Source organism: Ranitomeya imitator, chromosome 2, assembly GCF_032444005.1.
Source record: "Ranitomeya imitator isolate aRanImi1 chromosome 2, aRanImi1.pri, whole genome shotgun sequence".
Classification (NCBI taxonomy): Eukaryota; Metazoa; Chordata; class Amphibia; order Anura; family Dendrobatidae; genus Ranitomeya; species Ranitomeya imitator.
Window position 1 is genome coordinate 329,238,796 of NC_091283.1, and position 17,720 is coordinate 329,256,515.

Consider the following 17,720-nt stretch of genomic DNA (forward strand, 5'->3'; position numbering starts at 1 on the left):
ATTACCCTGTGTGTGGTGGATGACGGTACTGTGGGAACATTATACTGTGTTGGAGGATGGTTGTACTGTGGGAACATTATACTGTGTGTGGGGATGGCGGTACTGTTGGAACATTATACTGGATGTGGAGGATGGTGGTACTGTTGGAACATTATACTGTGCAGAGGGTTAACAGTACTATGGGAATATTATACTGTGTGGAGAGTGGTCGGCTCACTTACCTGCTCCTCAAGGTAGACACAGGCACACATGGGGTTCTGGGTGGTTTACTGCATCATGAACCCAAAGCCCACAATGGTAACAGAAAAACAGCCTTTCTGGCTCAAAAGAAAATAAACATCTCATACAAGTCCTGCCCAGTGCTTCTGGGACAACACGTATGGCAGCTCTCACAGGAGCTTCAGTATGGAGACTTCCTTGCCTCCACACAACACAGCCAGAGAAAAAAAAACTGCTGGACATTTATGGGGAGTAGGCATCCTGCCCATCTCATACCTACTCACCTAAAAGTTAAACCCACCCATAACATGGCTGCTTAACTCCTTCAGCACACAGAATGCTGAAGAGAAACTTATGGGTTTCTAGATCATGGAGAAAAGCAATCTCCGTGACACATATCTCCCCTCACAGACAGTGCCAGTGACCCTGTCACAGGGGTATTATACATACTACATAAGGGGCATTACACTAGGGGTGTCAAACTGCATTCCTCGAGGGCTGCAAACCGGTCATGTTTTCAGGATTTCCTTGTACTGCACAGGTACTGCACAGGTGATAATTTAATCACCTACACAAATAATGAGTTGGTGATTAACCCCTTTCTGACATTAGATGTACTATGCCATCGAGGTGGGGTGGGCCCGTATGACCACCGACGGGATAGTACGTCATACGCGATCGGCCGCGCTCACGGGGGGAGCGCAGCCGATCGCGTCTGGGTGTCAGGTGCCTATCGCAGCTGACATCTGGAACTATGTGCCAGGAGCGGTCACGGGCCGCTCCCGGCACATTAACCCCCGGCACACCGCGATCAAACATGATCGCGATGTGCCGGCGGTGCAGGGAAGCATCGCGCAGGGAGGGGGCTCCCTGCGGGCTTCCCTGAGCCCCCAGCAGCAACGCAATGTGATCGCGTTGCTGCGAGGGTCTCCTACCTCCTTCCTCGCTGCAGGCCCCGGATCCAAGATGGCCGCGGCATCCGGGTCCTGCAGGGAGGGAGGTGGCTTCACAGAGCCTGCTCAGAGCAGGCACTGTGAAGCCTGCAGTGCTCTGAGACAGATCGGTGATCTGACAGAGTGCTGTGCAAACTGTCAGATCACCGATCTGTGATGTTCACCCCTGGGACAAAGTAAAAAAGTAAAAAAAATGTTTTCCAAATGTGTAAAAAAAAAATAAAAAAAAATATTCCTAAATAATGGAAAAAAAAAATATTATTCCCATAAATACATTTCTTTATCTAAATAAAAAAAACAAAGCAATAAAAGTACACATATTTAGTATCACCGCGTCCGTAACGACCCCACCTATAAAACTGGCCCACTAGTTAACCCCTTCAGTAAACACCGTAAAAAAAAAAAAAAAAACGAGGCAAAAAACAACGCTTTATTATCATACCGCCAAACAAAAAGTGGAATAACACGCGATCAAAAAGACAGATATAAATAACCATGGTACCGCTGAAAACGTCATCTTGTCCCACAAAAAACGAGCCACAATACAGCATCATCAGCAAAAAAATAAAAAAGTTATAGTCCTGAGAATAAAGCGATGCAAAAATAATTATTTTTTCTATAAAATAGTTTTTATCGTATAAAAGTGCCAAAACATAAAAAAATGATATAAATGAGGTGTCGCTGTAATCGTACTGACCCGAAGAATAAAGCTGCTTTATCAATTTTACCAAACGCGGAACGGTATAAACGCCTCCCCCAAAAGAAATTCATGAATAGCTGGTTTTTGGTCATTCTGCCTCACAAAAATCGGAATAAAAAGCGATCAAAAAATGTCACGTGCCTGAATGTTACCAATAAAAACGTCAACTCGTCCCGCAAAAAACAAGACCTCACATGACTCTGTGGACCAAAATATGGAAAAATTATAGCTCTCAAAATGTGGTGACGCAAAAAATATTTTTTGCAATAAAAAGCGTCTTTCAGTGTGTGACGGCTGCCAATCATAAAAATCCGCTAAAAAACCCGCTATAAAAGTAAATCAAACCCCCCTTCATCACCCCCTTAGTTAGGGAAAAATTAAAAAAAAATGTATTTATTTCCATTTTCCCATTAGGGCTAGGGTTAGGGCTAGGGTTAGGGTTAGGGCTAGGGTTAGGGCTAGGGTTAGGGCTAGGGTTAAGGCTACAGTTAGGGTTAAGGCTACAGTTAGGGTTGGGGCTAAAGTTACGGTTAGGGTTTAGATTACATTTACAGTTGGGAATAGGGTTGGGATTAGGGTTAGGGGTGTGTCAGGGTTAGGGGTGTGGTTAGGGTTACCATTGGGATTAGGGTTAGGGGTGTGTTTGGATTAGGGTTTCAGTTATAATTGGGGGGTTTCCACTGTTTAGGCACATCAGGAGCTCTCCAAACGCGACATGGCGTCCAATCTCAATTCCAGCCAATTCTGCGTTGAAAAAGTAAACAGTGCTTCTTCCCTTCCGAGCTCTCCTGTGTGCCCAAACAGAGGTTTACCCCAACATATGGGGTATCAGCGTACTCAGGACAAATAGGACAACAACTTTTGGGGTCCAATTTCTGCTGTTACCCTTGGGAAAATACAAAACTGGGGGCTAAAAAATAATTTTTGTGGGAAAAAAAAGGATTTTTTATTTTCACGGCTCTGCGTTATGAACTGTAGTGAAACACATGGGGGTTCAAAGCTCTCACAACACATCTAGATAAGTTCCTTAGGGGGTCTAGTTTCCAAAATGGTGTCACTTGTGGGGGGTTTCTACTGTTTAGGTACATTATGGGCTCTGCAAACGCAATGTGACACCTGCAGACCATTCCATCTAAGTCTGCATTCCAAATGGCGCTCCTTCCCTTCCGAGCCCTCCCATGCGCCCAAACAGTGGTTACCCCCACATATTGTGGATCATCGCACTCAGGACAAATTGGGCAACAAATTTTGGGGTCCAATTTCTCTTGTTACCCTTGGGAAAATACAAAACTGGGGGCTAAAAAAATAATTTTTGTGGGAAAAAAATGTTGTTTTATTTTTACGGCTCTGCATTATAAACTTCTGTGAAGCCCTTGGTGGGTCAAAGCGCTCACCACACATCTAGATAAGTTCCTTAGGGGGTCTACTTTCCAAAATGGTGTCACTTGTGGGGGGTTTCTACTGTTTAGGTACATTAGGGGCTCTGCAAACGCAATGTGACACCTGCAGACCATTCCATCTAAGTCTGCATTCCAAATGGCGCTCCTTCCCTTCCGAGCCCTCCCATGCGCCCAAACAGTGGTTACCCCCACATATGGTGTATCATCGCACTCAGGACAAATTGGGCAACAAATTTTGGGGTCCAATTTCTCTTGTTACCCTCGGGAAAATACAAAACTGGGGGCTAAAAAAATAATTTTTGTGGGAAAAAAATTTTGTTTTATTTTTACGGCTCTACATTATAAACTTCTGTGAAGCACTTGGTGGGTCAAAGCGCTCAAAACACATCTAGATAAGTTCCTTAGGGGGTCTACTTTCCAAAATGGTGTCACTTGTGGGGGGTTTCAATGTTTAGGCACATCAGGGGCTCTCCAAACGCAACATGGCGTCCCATCTCAATTCCTGTCAATTTTGCATTGAAAAGTCAAATGGCACTCCTTCGGTTCCGAGCTCTCCCATGCGCCCAGTGGTTTACCCCCACATATGGGGTATCAGCGTACTCAGGACAAATTGTACAACAACTTTTGGGGTCCAATTTCTTCTCTTACCCTTGGGAAAATTAAAATTTGGGGGCGAAAAGATAATTTTTGTGAAAAAATATGATTTTTTATTTTTACTGTTCTGCATTATAAACTTCTGTGAAGCACTTGGTGGGTGAAAATGCTCACCACACCTCTAGATAAGTTCCTTAGGGGGTCTACTTTCCAAAATGGTGTCACTTGTGGGGGGTTTCAATGTTTAGGCACATCAGTGGCTCTCCAAACGCAACATGGCATCCCATCTCAATTCCAGTCATCTTTCCATTGAAAAGTCAAATGGCGCGCCTTCGCTTCCGAGCTCTGTCATGCGCCCAAACAGTGGTTTACCCCCACATATGGGGTATCGGTGTACTCAGGACAAATTGTACAACAAAGTTTGGGGTCCATTTTCTCCTGTTACCCTTGGTAAAATAAAACAAATTGGAGCTGAAGTAAATTTTTTGTGGAAAAAAGTTAAATGTTCATTTTTATTTAAACATTCCAAAAATTCCTGTGAAGCACCTGAAGGGGTAATAAACTTCTTGAATGTGGTTTTGAGCACCTTGAGGGGTGCAGTTTTTAGAATGGTGTCACACTTGGGTATTTTCTATCATATAGACCCCTCAAAATGACTTCAAATGAGATGTGGTCCCTAAAATAAAATGGTGTTGGAAAAATGAGAAATTGCTGGTCAACTTTTAACCCTTATAACTCCCTAACAAAAAAAATGTTGGTTCCAAAATTATGCTGATATAAAGTAGACATGTGGGAAATGTTACATATTAAGTATTTTGTGTGACATATCTCTGTGATTTAATTGCATAAAAATTCAAAGTTGGAAAATTGCGAAATTTTCAAAATTTTCGCCAAATTTCTGTTTTTTTTCACAAATAAACGCAGGTAATATCAAATAAATGTTACCACTATCATGAAGTAAAATATGTCACGAGAAAACAATGTCAGAAACATCAGGATTCGTTGAAGCGTTCCAGAGTTATAACCTCATAAAGGGACAGTGGTCAGAATTGTAAAAATTGGCCCGGTCCATAACATGCAAACCACCCTTAGGGGTAAAGGGGTTAAATTATCACCGGTGCGGTACAAGGAAATCCTGAAAACATGACCTGTTTGCAGCCCTCGAGGAATGCAGTTTGACACCCCTGCATTACACTATGTGGGGGCAAAGAATGATGCTCTGTACTAGGAGAACAATCCATTCCCTCACTTCCTGTCCTCCATAGTTGGGTCCTATGTATCTATTACAGGAAACAGGAGAAAAACGTTATGATTCTTATAAAGTGGCAACAAAGACCCCAAAAGAGTCTCAGTGCTAAGGGGTTAATGTCCCCGGCGCTCAGTAATGGGGAATCTCCAGCACCTACCTCCACCTGCAGAGCCGCACTCCACATATATGGCTGCTCTGTGCACACAGGACCTGTGATGAGGTCACAGGAGGGGAGGAGTCAGGGGTCACATGATCAGGGGCCTCAGTGAATGATATCCGCAGTGAAGACCCTACATGGAAACTTCTCCTCAGTCAGTGACATTCCCGCCATTATTTCCCCTCACTACTGGCACAATTACCTCGCGCCGCCTTTTCTACACAGTGTTATGTGTGGACTGTAACGTGTGATTTCTCTGGAGACAAATAGACCCCACACATGAGGAATTATCACCAGTTACCGGACGTCTACTATATGGCGGCATATTTCTCTTGACTTATTGTATTTTATTATAGTGGTAACATTTCTTTGATATGACTTGTGTTTATTTGTGAAAAAATCAGAAATTTGATGAAAATGTTGAAAATGATCAAATTTTCAGTTTTATCTTTCACTCAGAGAGATATGTCACACAAAATAGTTAATAAATATAATTTCCCACATGTCTACTTTACATCAGCACAATTTTTTAAACATCATTTTTTGTTAGGAAGTTATACGGGTTATAAGTTCACCATCAAATTCTATTATTTTTACCAACAAATTTACAAAACCATTTTTTTGAGGGACCACCTCACATTTGAAGTCAGTTTGCGGGGCTAATATGACAGAAAATACCCAAAAGTGACACCATTCTAAAAACTGCACCCCTCAGGGTTTTCACAACCACATTCAACACGTTTATTAACCCTTCAGGTGTTTCACAGGAATAAAAGGAACGTGGAAGGAAAAAATGAACATTTACAGTAACTTTTTTTCACAAGCATTTCATATTAGACACCATTTCTTTTCACAAGAGTAACAGGAGAAAAGGAACTGTAAAATATATTGTGCATTTTCTCCAGAGCACGCTGATACCCCACATGTTGAGGAAAACTACTGTTTGGGTGCAAGGCAGATCCCGGAAGGGAAGGAGCACTATTTTACTTTGTGAATCCAAAATAATGGCTGGAATCATTGGCAGACACCGTGCCACGTTTGGAGAGCTCTTGAAGTGCCCAAAGAGTGGAAATTCCCTCCAGTGACCCCATTTTGGAAACTAGACCTCTCAAGGAACTTATCTAGATGTATGGTTATCACCATGAACTCTCAGGTTCTTCATAGGAGTTTATATTGTTCAGCAATGAAAATAAAAAAAATTACATTTTCCCAGCAAAAATAATCTTTTTGGTCCCCAATTTTTTATTTTTACAAGGTTAAAGGGAGAAAATGAACCTCAAAATTGGTTTTACAATTTCTCCTGAGTTGTGATGGGCGAACCCCTAGATGTTCAGGGATTGACCGAACAGTTAAAAACAGTACCTGAATCCGGAACCTTTTCGCTTGAATAGGAGGCCCGAACATCCGATATTTCCCATGCTATCATGGACAGTACATGATAGTAAGGCAGACACGGCCTCTGGTCGGTGGCTAAATCATTACAGCTGGTCAGAGAGCTGTGACTCTCATGCAAATGACAGTGTGAGCCCGCAGCAGTGACTGTAGGTAAAAGTTTATCTTCGGTCACTGGCATCAGCTGATGGGACTACTACTCCCATCAAATTGAAAAAATTGAGATGCTTAGTACATAATTTGGCCAATTAATGCATGCCCAGCAGCCAACGATAAAGTGGTCTCAAAACTGCTGGGAACCTACGTGTCTAGTGTGAATACCTCTCTTAGGCTGAAGTCTGAATTCTGAGTAGATGTGAATACCTCTTTTTAAAGCCTGAATTTATGGATAGGTAGTGGAGATAAGTGAATATGTTCAGAAAATGATCGCCAAACATAAATTTGGCACTTTCGGATTCATGATTGGAAACACGACTTGGATGTCGGGTGACCTGGGACAGGGTCTCATTCCCTGTCCCTAACACTAAAGAGCACCCTAGCTCACCATGTTTCCCAGGTTACTTCTGAAGGTGAAGATGCCGGGGCCATGTACCTTGCCTTATCTCTTGAATTGGCCCTCCGTCTGTTCCCCTCCCCCACAAAGAGAAGAAGGGAGCAGTTGTGCACTGCAGTACACCAACTAGAAGAACAAAGCAACACAAACAAGGGTAACTGAAAATACCAGGCATACAAATCTTCACTCACATATAACAGAGAAATACACCGGAGTGTGGAGGATTGGGAAAAACCAAAATAGGAGAAGGAAAGGGAATTATCACACTTACAAACCCAAGCAACAGTCACAATTAAATCCACCAAAATTCCTCGCATATAACCACCAAACAACTATCTTTCTAGCCATGCAGCATAAGCTAGTGTGTGATGATGTGTTTCAGTCAGAACGCCGAGTATATAGAGGATGGGTGGCTCACAATGCTCATCTGAAAGCCCAGAGCTCCCAACATGGCCAATTAACCCCTGTACTGTTAAACGAAATTTATACCATTTAAAAAGATGAAGTGCTTTTTTAGAGCGCAGGAGTAGGAGGAATCAGACACTGCAGTCTTCTGGCTCCTCTCTGTCGTGGTAATCCCGTGGCAATGAGCAAATTTTCATAAAATCATAGTCATAATTTTCATAATGACACGCTTTCCCCCATAGCGGAAGTTCGCTGCCTTGGAGTAACCCTTGACTCTGCTCTGTCCTTCAAACCGCACATCCAAACTCTTTCCACCTCCTGTCGCATCCAGCAAAACAATATCTCCAGAATCCGTCCCTTCCACAACCTTCAATCTACTAAAATGCTTGTTCATGCCCTCATCATCTCCCACTTCAACTACTGCAATATTTCAACATCTGTGGCCTCCCTAACACTCTCACACCTCTCCAGTCCATCCTTAAGGCTGGTTTCACACTTGCGTTTTGATCTGCAGCATTTTAAACGCAAACGCATTTAAACGCATTTGGTGCAAAAACGCGTTTAAACGCGTTAAAATGCTGCGTTTTTTAGGGGCATGCGTTTTTGCATGTTTTAACGCAAACGCGGCGTTTTGACGCGTTTACAAGCGTTTTTTCCTTTGCTTTCGTTTTTGAAATGCATGATGAGAAGTGTGTGACAGCTGCCAATCATCAAAATCAACTAGAAAACCCACTATAAACAGAAATACCTAGGGTTAGGGTTAGGATCACAAACCCTAACCCTAACCCTAAAACACAAAGTCTAACCCTAACCCAAACTCTAACCCAAACTCTAACCCTAAAACCCAAACTCTAACCCAAACTCTAACACAAACACTAAAACAAACCCTAACACAAACTCTAACACAAACCCTAACCCTAACACAAACTCTAACACAAACCCTAACACAAACCTTAACCCTAACCCAAACTCTAACCCTAGCCCTAGGGATCCTAACCCTAACCCTAGGGATCCTAACCCTAACCCCTAGGGTTAGGGTTAGGATCACTTAGGGTTAGGGTTTGTGTTAGGGTTTGTGTTAGAGTTTGGGTTAGGGTTTGTGTTAGGGTTTGTGTTAGGGTTTGTGTTAGGGTTAGAGTTTGTGTTAGAGTTTGGGTTAGGGTTTGTGTTAGGGTTAAGGTTTGTGTTAGAGTTTGTGTTAGGGTTTGTGTTAGGGTTTGTGTTAGAGTTTGTGTTAGAGTTTGGGTTAGGGTTTGTGTTGGGGTTTGGGTTAGAGTTTGGGTTAGGGTTTGTGTTAGGGTTAGAGTTTGGGTTAGGGTTAGGGTGTTTTCTTGTGTTTTTCTATAAAAACGCATGCAAACGCATGTGCTTAAAAACACATGCGTTTACATAGACATCAATACGTTTTTTGGCCGCGAAAAAAAGCATGCGTTTTTTTGCAGCAAAAAAAACGCTGCAAAAATTACTACATGTTGTTTTTCTGCAACACAACGCATGCAGAGAAAAAACGCATGGATTGCAAAAACACGTCAAAACGCATGCAAAAAACGCATGCGTTTTTAATGTTAAATATAGGGGGGAAAAACGCATGCTTTTTTGCGTTTTTTACCGCAAAAGCGCAAAAAAAACCCCACAAATGTGATACCAGCCTAACTCTGCTGCCCGACTAACCTATCTCTCTCCTTGCTATTCCACCGCTTCTCCCCTCTGCAAATCTCTTCACTGGCTCCCATTCCCTCAGCGTATTCAGTTCAAATTACTAATAACGACCTACAAAGCCATCCACCACCTGTCTCCTCCATATATCTCTGAACTAATCTCCCAATATCTTCCCTCATGTAATCTTCGGTGCTCCCAAGACCTCCTTCTCTCCTCCACACTTATTCGTTCCTTACCTAATCACCTCTAAAACTTCTCCCAAATGTCCCCCATCCTCTGGAATTCTGTGCCCCAACAAGTCTGACTATCAACCACATTTGGATCCTTCAGACGGAACCTGAAATCCCACCTCTTCTAGAAAGCTTACATCCTGCAATGACACCGCTGCCTCTTCACCACTACCGGAGCTACCACCTCACCAACACTGGAGCTGCTGCACCCCCCCAACCTACTGTCTCCTTCCCACCATCTTGTAGAATGTAAGCCCCAAGGGCAGGGTCCTCTCCCCTCTGTATCAGTCTGTCATTGTTAGCTTGCTTACTGTAAGTGATGTCTGTAATTTGTATGTAACCCCTTCTAATGTACAGCACCATGGAATCAATGGTGCTATATAAATAAATACATAAATAATATTAAAATCCCGAAAAAGTATTTTTAGCACTTTGGATAGGATAGTGGTCATGTACGATGAGCAGGCGGCATGTGTTTGATGAGGGGAGGGGTTGAGAGAAGCTCAGAGGAGCAGTGTGCTTGTGGAAATTTTTTTTTCTAACTTTATATAAGCACATTGCTAACTAGCATTTTATTGCTGTCTTTGTTGTGTTTTAGGGTGTAGTGTCTCCATAACCCATGAAGGAGAAAGCATTTACATATGTTGGCTCTATGGGAATTAATCCTTTTGTGTAAGGGCTGTGCTTTACGGCCAACATACTGCTTGTTACAGGAACACTCAATCGTATAAATCACAAAACTAGTCATGCAGGTCAATGATTGGAAATAGAAAACGATTCATTGGAGCTGTTGGAAATAACTACCATGACATATAGAATGACAACATTGGCAATTCTTGGTGTTACATTTATGGATACTCGATGTTTGGAGTTCATCATGTTCATATTATTTTTCAATCTACTGAGTGCTAAGATATATTTAATAGTTGGAGCTCTACGGAAGGTCGATGATGGATTCCTGGGAAGATGTTTCCCTATGATGAGATCTCAGGGGAATATACCAACATTCTGGAATAGTTTTCCGTATTTCTTTAAGGTACCTTCACACTCAGCGACGCTGCAGCGATACCGACAACGATGTCGATCGCTGCAGCGTCGCTGTTTGATCGCTGGAGAGCTGTCACACAGACTGCTCTCCAGCGACCAACGATCCCGAAGTCCCCGGGTAACCAGGGTAAACATCGGGTTACTAAGCGCAGGGCCGCGCTTAGTAACCCGATGTTTACCCTGGTTACCATCGTAAAAGTAAAAAAAACAAACACTACATCCTAGTGTAGAGGGCGCCCTCTGCTGGTTGTCCTCATATGAACTCGAGCAAGGGAGCTTTCTAGGAAAGTTCCCTCGATCTAGGAACAGCCAGCAGAGGGCGCCTCACCGCAAATGAAGCTAAATATAGGTCATTGACCTACTTTACCTTCATTCCCCGGGGTTTTGCAGACATGAGCAGCCTGCATTAGCGGAGCTCGTGTCTGCAAAATATTTTAACCCCTTCAGATGGATCTACATCGTTGGACCTTACAGATCCTCGGAAGGTATGTATATTGTTGGTTTATTTTTTTTTTTAATTTACAGATCGAGGGTCTTCAGTGAGTGGATTGAGAGTAGAATAAATTAATACAACAACCTTTGTGATTTTTTCAATAAATTAATTTTTAATAATGTGTGGTTTTTTTTAACCCTTTACTAGTATTGGATTAATAATGGATAGGTGTCATAATTGACGCCTCTCCATTATTAATTAGGCTTAATGTCACCTTACAATAGCAAGGTGGCATTAACCCTTCATTACCCCATATCCCACCGCTACACGGGAATGGGAAGAGAGTGGCCAAGTGCCAAAATAGGCGCATCTTCCAGATGTGCCTTTTCTGGGGTGGCTGGGGGCAGATATTTTTAGCCAGGGGGGGGCCAATAACCGTGGACCCTCTCCAGGCTATTAATATCTGCCCTCAGTCACTGGCTTTACTACTCTGGCGGAGAAAATTGTGCGGGAGCCCACGCCAATTTTTTCCGCCATTTAACCCCTTATTTTACTAGCTAGAACGGCCAAATTTTGCATATACACACTACTAACATTAGTAGTGTGGAATATGCAAAAAAAAAGGTGATATGAGATGGTTTACTGTATGTAAACCAGGTCTCATATCATGTCGGGTTTAGGAAGGAGAAAGCAAAAGCCGGTAATTGAATTCCCGGCTTTTCTCTCTAACAGCGCTGCGTATTCCTCGCAAGTCACACTGCTGGTCCGTGTGTAATCCGTATTTTTGGGGCTTCCATAGACTTTTATTGACGTTTTATTTGCGCAATACGGTGACAAACGCAGCATGCTGCGATTTTCTACGGCCGTAGAAAGCCGTATAATACTGATCAGTTTAATACGGCAGATAGGAGCAGGGGCATAGAGAATAATTGTGCCGTATTTTTTGCGAGTTTTACGGACGTAGTTTCTGCGCTCTTACGTCCGTAAAACTCGCAAATGTGACGCCAGCCTAAAGGCACCTTCACATTAAGCGACGCTGCAGCGATACCGACAACGATCCGGATCGCTGCAGCGTCGCTGTTTGGTCGCTGGGGAGCTGTCACACAGACAGCTCTCCAGCGACCAACGATCCCGAAGTCCCCGGGTAACCAGGGTAAACATCGGGTTACTAGGCGCAGGGCCGCGCTTAGTAACCCGATGTTTACCCTGGTTACCAGTGTAAAAGTAAAAAAAACAACCACTACATACTTACCTGTCCTGCTGTGAACCCTGACTTGTCTTGTGTCTGTTAACTCCCCCTGTCTGCCATATTCCCAGCGTTTCTCTGTTTGTCTGTTTATCTGCTTGATTCTCCGGTTCTGACCTCCTGGCTTGGCTATTGAATCTGTTACTGTTTGTCCCTATTGTACCATATATTGCCTGTTCTGGTTTACTGATCTCTTGTTATGTCCTGACTATACGTCTGTCTAATCCTTTTATGCTGTTGTGCTTTCTCGTGCTTTTGACTCGGTTTGTCTTACCACTCTTATCTGACCACTTTCTCTGCTGCCCTTTGTGTGCAGTCTTACTTTCCTCTCAAACTCCCCCTGGTGGAGGTTGCGCTGTTCTGCACTGCAGCAGCTTGACATTATAGCTAACCCTACATTTAAAGGGATTTCTGCATTTTTTTTCTCTGCTGTTTGCTATGGATCCGCTCCATACCTTGGCGGACCAAATGGACAGTTTGACAGTTACGATACAAAACCTGTTTGTGGAACAGAGGGCCTTGTCCTCGTCTCATAACCACCTGCAAAGGGAGTTTTCTGACAGTTTAATCGTTGCAGATTGACTGTAAGCACTCGGACACTGTTGATGTCTCTTTGCACTCTCCTGAACCTACAGTCAAGCTCCCAGATACCTTCTCTGGGGAGAGGGAGAGATTTCATTCTTTTAAGGAGAGTTGCAGGCTTTTTTTTTCTCTTAGACCCCGTTCTTCTGGAGATGAGAGTCAGCAGGTGGGGATAATCATTCCCTCACTGCAGGAGGGACCTCAGTCATGGGCTTTCTCTTTATCTGCTTTTGCCCATGAACTTGTATCTGTGGATAGATTCTTTGAGGCTTTGGGACTGATTTATGACTAACCAGACCGGGCCAGAGTTGCAGACGACATGATCATGAGTCTCTCCCAGAATGAACTCACTGCTGAACAGTATTGTTCTGAGTTTAGGCAGTGGTCCATTGGGGTGTCTTGGGGTGACTCTGCTCTGAAATGCCTGTTTAAGAGAGGACTTTCTGATCATCTCAAGGATGCGCTGGCCCTTCATACACCACCTAGTTCCCTGGTGGAGGCTATGACCCAGGCCATTCGTGTGAACTGGAGGTTACGGGAGAGAAGAAATATCCAGCGTGAGATTCCTGTTTTGCCTGTCAAGGCTGAGGTGATGTCATTTAAGGAGACTATGGAAGTTGGTGCCATCAATTTCAAGGAGGAGAGGAAACGGCGATATGATGGGAAATTATGATTTTATTCTGGAGATCCGAGACATTGGAAGAAGAACTGCCCCTCTTGTCCATAGAGTAACAAGCTGCCGAGTCTGGGTGATGGTCTAGGAGTTCATCCAGACTCTCAGGTGCCATTTTCGTCATTTCAAAACTTTTGTTAGAAGTGGAACTGTGTTATGGAGGTGGTTTTGCGTCCACTTCAGCGTTTGTGGACTGTGGATCTTCCATGAACTTCATTGACTATAGTCTCGTTTCCAAGTTAAAAGTTAGGGACAGTTAGGCTAGAGACTCTCATCCATGTTGTTGCCATTGATAAGACACCGTTAGCTCAAAATGTCCTTAAATTTGTCTCTGAGGAGTTCCTCCTCAAGGTGGGTTTCTTGCACCAAGAACGAATTTCATGTTATGTTATAAATAATCTTCCTGCGAAACTGGTGTTGGGGTTCCCCTGGTTGCAGAGGCATAATCCTGTTATAGACTGGGGATCTCGTGATATTGTTAAATGGGGTCCTAATTGTTCCAATGGTTGCCTTTCTGCTGTGTTTGTGTCCGCCATTAGTCCGGAGGGTATTCCGGAGTGCCTAAAGGACTTTGGGGACGTGTTCTCCAAAAAAGAGGCTGAGGTCTTACCACCCCATCATCCTTATGATTGTACCATCAATCTTATTCCGGGTTCTAAATTGCTCAAAGCCCGTTTGTACAATCTTTCTGGCCTGGAATGTACTGCTATGAAAAACTATATTTCTAATAGTCTACACAAAGGTCACATCCGTCCCTCTGTCTCACCTGTGGCCGCGGGATTTTTTTTTGTCAAGAAAATAAAAAAATAAATGGTGGGGTACGCCCATGCCTCGGTTTCTGGGAACTAAATAAAATTACAGCAAGAAATACCTACCTTTCCCACTCATTCCTGATCTCTATAACCAATTGTCTGGGGCTAAGTTGTTTTCCAAACTCGATCTTAGGGGAGCATATAACCTTATCCACATTTAGGAAGGGGATGAGTGGAAAATGGCTTTTCTCACCTCCGAGGGTCTGTTTGAAAATTTGGTCATGCCGTTTGGTTTCACAAACACGCCCGCGGTGTTTCAGAACTTCATAAATAATGTTTTTTCTGATTTTATCGGGCGCTTTATGGTTGTATACCTGGATGATATCCTTGTTTTCTCGCCTGACAAGAAATCCCACATTGGCCATTTACGTGTTCTTCACAGGTTATGGGGAAATTCTCTGTTTGCTAAACCCGAAAAATGTTTGTTTTGTGTCCAGGAGCTTTCTTCTCGGGGGATCATCCTTTCTGCGAATGGGTTTCGGATGGATCCCGGAAAGGTACAGGCAGGGGCGGATTATCAGAGGGTCAATATGGGCGGTAGCCCAGTGCCCAGTGGTCTGGGGGGGCCCTGGGCTACCGCACAGATTGACCCTCTGATAATCATCTGTGAATGCCGGCGGTGGACACACTGAGGGCAATGCTGGAGGACACTGGGGCAGATTGCTGGAGGACACTGGGGCAGATTGCTGGAGGACACTGGGGCAATGCTGGAGGACACTGGGGCAGATTGCTGGAGGACACTGGGGCAATGCTGGAGGACACTGGGGCAGATTGCTGGAGGACACTGGGGCAATGCTGGAGGACACTGGGGCAATGCTGGAGGACACTGGGGCAGATTGCTGGAGGACACTGGGGCAGATTGCTGGAGGACACTGGGGCAATGCTGGAGGACACTGGGGCAATGCTGGAGGACACTGGGGCAATGCTGGAGGACACTGGGGCAGATTGCTAGAGGACACTGGGGCAGATTGCTGGAGGACACTGGGGCAGATTGCTGGAGGACACTGGGGCAATGCTGGAGGACACTGGGGCAGATTGCTGGAGGACACTGGGGCAGATTGCCGGAGGACACTGGAGCAATGCTGGAGGACACTGGGGCAATGCTGGAGGACACTGGGGCAATGCTGGAGGACACTTGGGCAGATTGCTGGAGGACACTGGGGCAGATTGCTGGAGGACACTGGGGCAGATTGCTGGAGGACACTGGGGCAGATTGCTGGAGGACACGAGCAATGCTGGAGGACACTGGGGCAGATTGCTGGAGACACTGGGGCAGATTGCTGGAGGACACTGGGGCAGATTGCTGGAGGACACTGGGGCAGATTGCTGGAGGACACTGGGGCAATGCTGGAGGACACTGGGGCAATGCTGGAGGTCACTGGGGCAATGCTGGAGGACACTGAGGCAGATTGCTGGAGGACACTGAGGCAGATTGCTGAGGACACTGGGGCAATGCTGGAGGACACTGGGGCAGATTGCTGGAGACACTGGGGCAGATTGCTGGATACACTGGGGCAGATTGCTGGAGACACTGGGGCAATGCTGGAGATACTGGGGGAAATGCTGGACATACTGGGGGAAATGCTGGACACACTGGGGCAGATTGCTGGACACACTGGTTGTAATATTCTGGACACACTGGGGGCAATGCTGGACGCACTGGGGCAGATTGCTGGAGGACACTGGGGCAATGCTGGAGGACACTGGGGCAATGCTGGAGGACACTGGGGCAGATTGCTGGAGGACACTGGGGCAATGCTGGAGGACACTGGGGCAATGCTGGAGGACACTGGGGCAGATTGCTGGAGGACACTGGGGCAATGCTGGAGGACACTGGGGCAGATTGCTGGAGGACACTGGGGTAGATTGCTGGAGGACACTGGGGCAGATTGCTGGAGGACACTGGGGCAGATTGCTGGAGGACACTGGGGCAGATTGCTGGAGGACACTGGGGCAGATTGCTGGAGGACACTGGGGCAATGCTGGAGGACACTTGGGCAAATTGCTGGAGGACACTGGGGCAGATTGCTGGAGGACACTGGGGCAGATTGCTGGAGGACACTGGGGCAGATTGCTGGAGGACACGGGCAATGCTGGAGGACACTGGGGCAGATTGCTGGAGACACTGGGGCAGATTGCTGGAGGACACTGGGGCAGATTGCTGGAGGACACTGGGGCAGATTGCTAGAGGACACTGGGGCAATGCTGGAGCACACTGGGGCAATGCTGGAGGACACTGGGGCAATGCTGGAGGACACTGGGGCAGATTGCTGGAGGACACAGGCAGATTGCTGAGGACACTGGGGCAGATTGCTGGAGACACTGGGGCAGATTGCTGGATACACTGGGGCAGATTGCTGGAGACACTGGGGCAATGCTGGAGATACTGGGGGAAATGCTGGACATACTGGGGGAAATGCTGGACACACTGGTTGTAATATTCTAGACACACTGGGAGCAATGCTGGACGCACTGGGGCAGATTGCTGGACACACTGTCTGGGGGCAATATGCTGGACATACTGGGGCAGATTGCTGGACACACTGGGGGTAATATGCTGAACACACTGGGGCAGATTGCTGGACACACTGGGGCAGATTGCTGGACACACTGTCTGGGGGAAATGCTGGACACACTGGGGGCAATATAAAAAAAAAAAAAAAAAAAGAGCATGAACCGCACATCCCAAAATCATACGTTGATCTAAAGCCGCTAGGCAAAAATTTATATACTGAACATGAGGTTTTCAGTTTAACATTCTGATCAGACTGTATGAAGCCCACTGCCACTTCACGGCAAACCTCGTAGTGGGTCCTATCGCCCTAACGGAGCGGAGCCGTGCGGCGACCACCGCCACAGCGGCCATGCACCAGCAGGGCGGACGGCCTGTTGCCCCACAGCACCCATGCTGCGAGACTGAGCCCCCATGACTCCAGACCGCGCCGCCCCACCAGCACAAGGCCACAGCAACAATGGCCGCCACACAGCACCAGCACCAAAATGAAAGGAGCATTGAAACTCACCTTCCTCCAGCTCTTCAGTGAGAGCCAAAATGGGCTAGACCCCTTACTTTGCAGTCTCCTGCTAACTAAAATCACCTGTGCCAAATGGGAGGAGTGCTGGTCCAAGGAAGAGACAAGAACATGCTTTGTACAAAAAAAAAAAAAAAAGAGCATGAACCGCACATCCCAAAATCATACGTTGATCTAAAGCCGCTAGGCAAAAATTTATATACCTAGCGGCTTTAGATCAACGTATGATTTTGGGATGTGCGGTTCATGCTCTTTTTTTTCTTTTTTGCAAAGCATGTTCTAGTCTTCTTCTTGGACCAGCACTCCTCCCATTTGGCTCAGGTGATTTTAATTAGCAGGAGACTGCAAAGTAAGGGGTCTAGCCCATTTTGGCTCTCACTGAAG

General features: G+C 45.5%; 1 pseudogene; it reads right to left on the reverse strand.

Annotated features, from left to right (window-relative positions):
- LOC138663571 (zinc finger protein 585A-like) overlaps positions 1–5,305 on the reverse strand; it is a 170,333-nt pseudogene extending 165,028 nt beyond the window's left edge.
- Between the last annotated feature and the right edge of the window lie 12,415 nt (positions 5,306–17,720).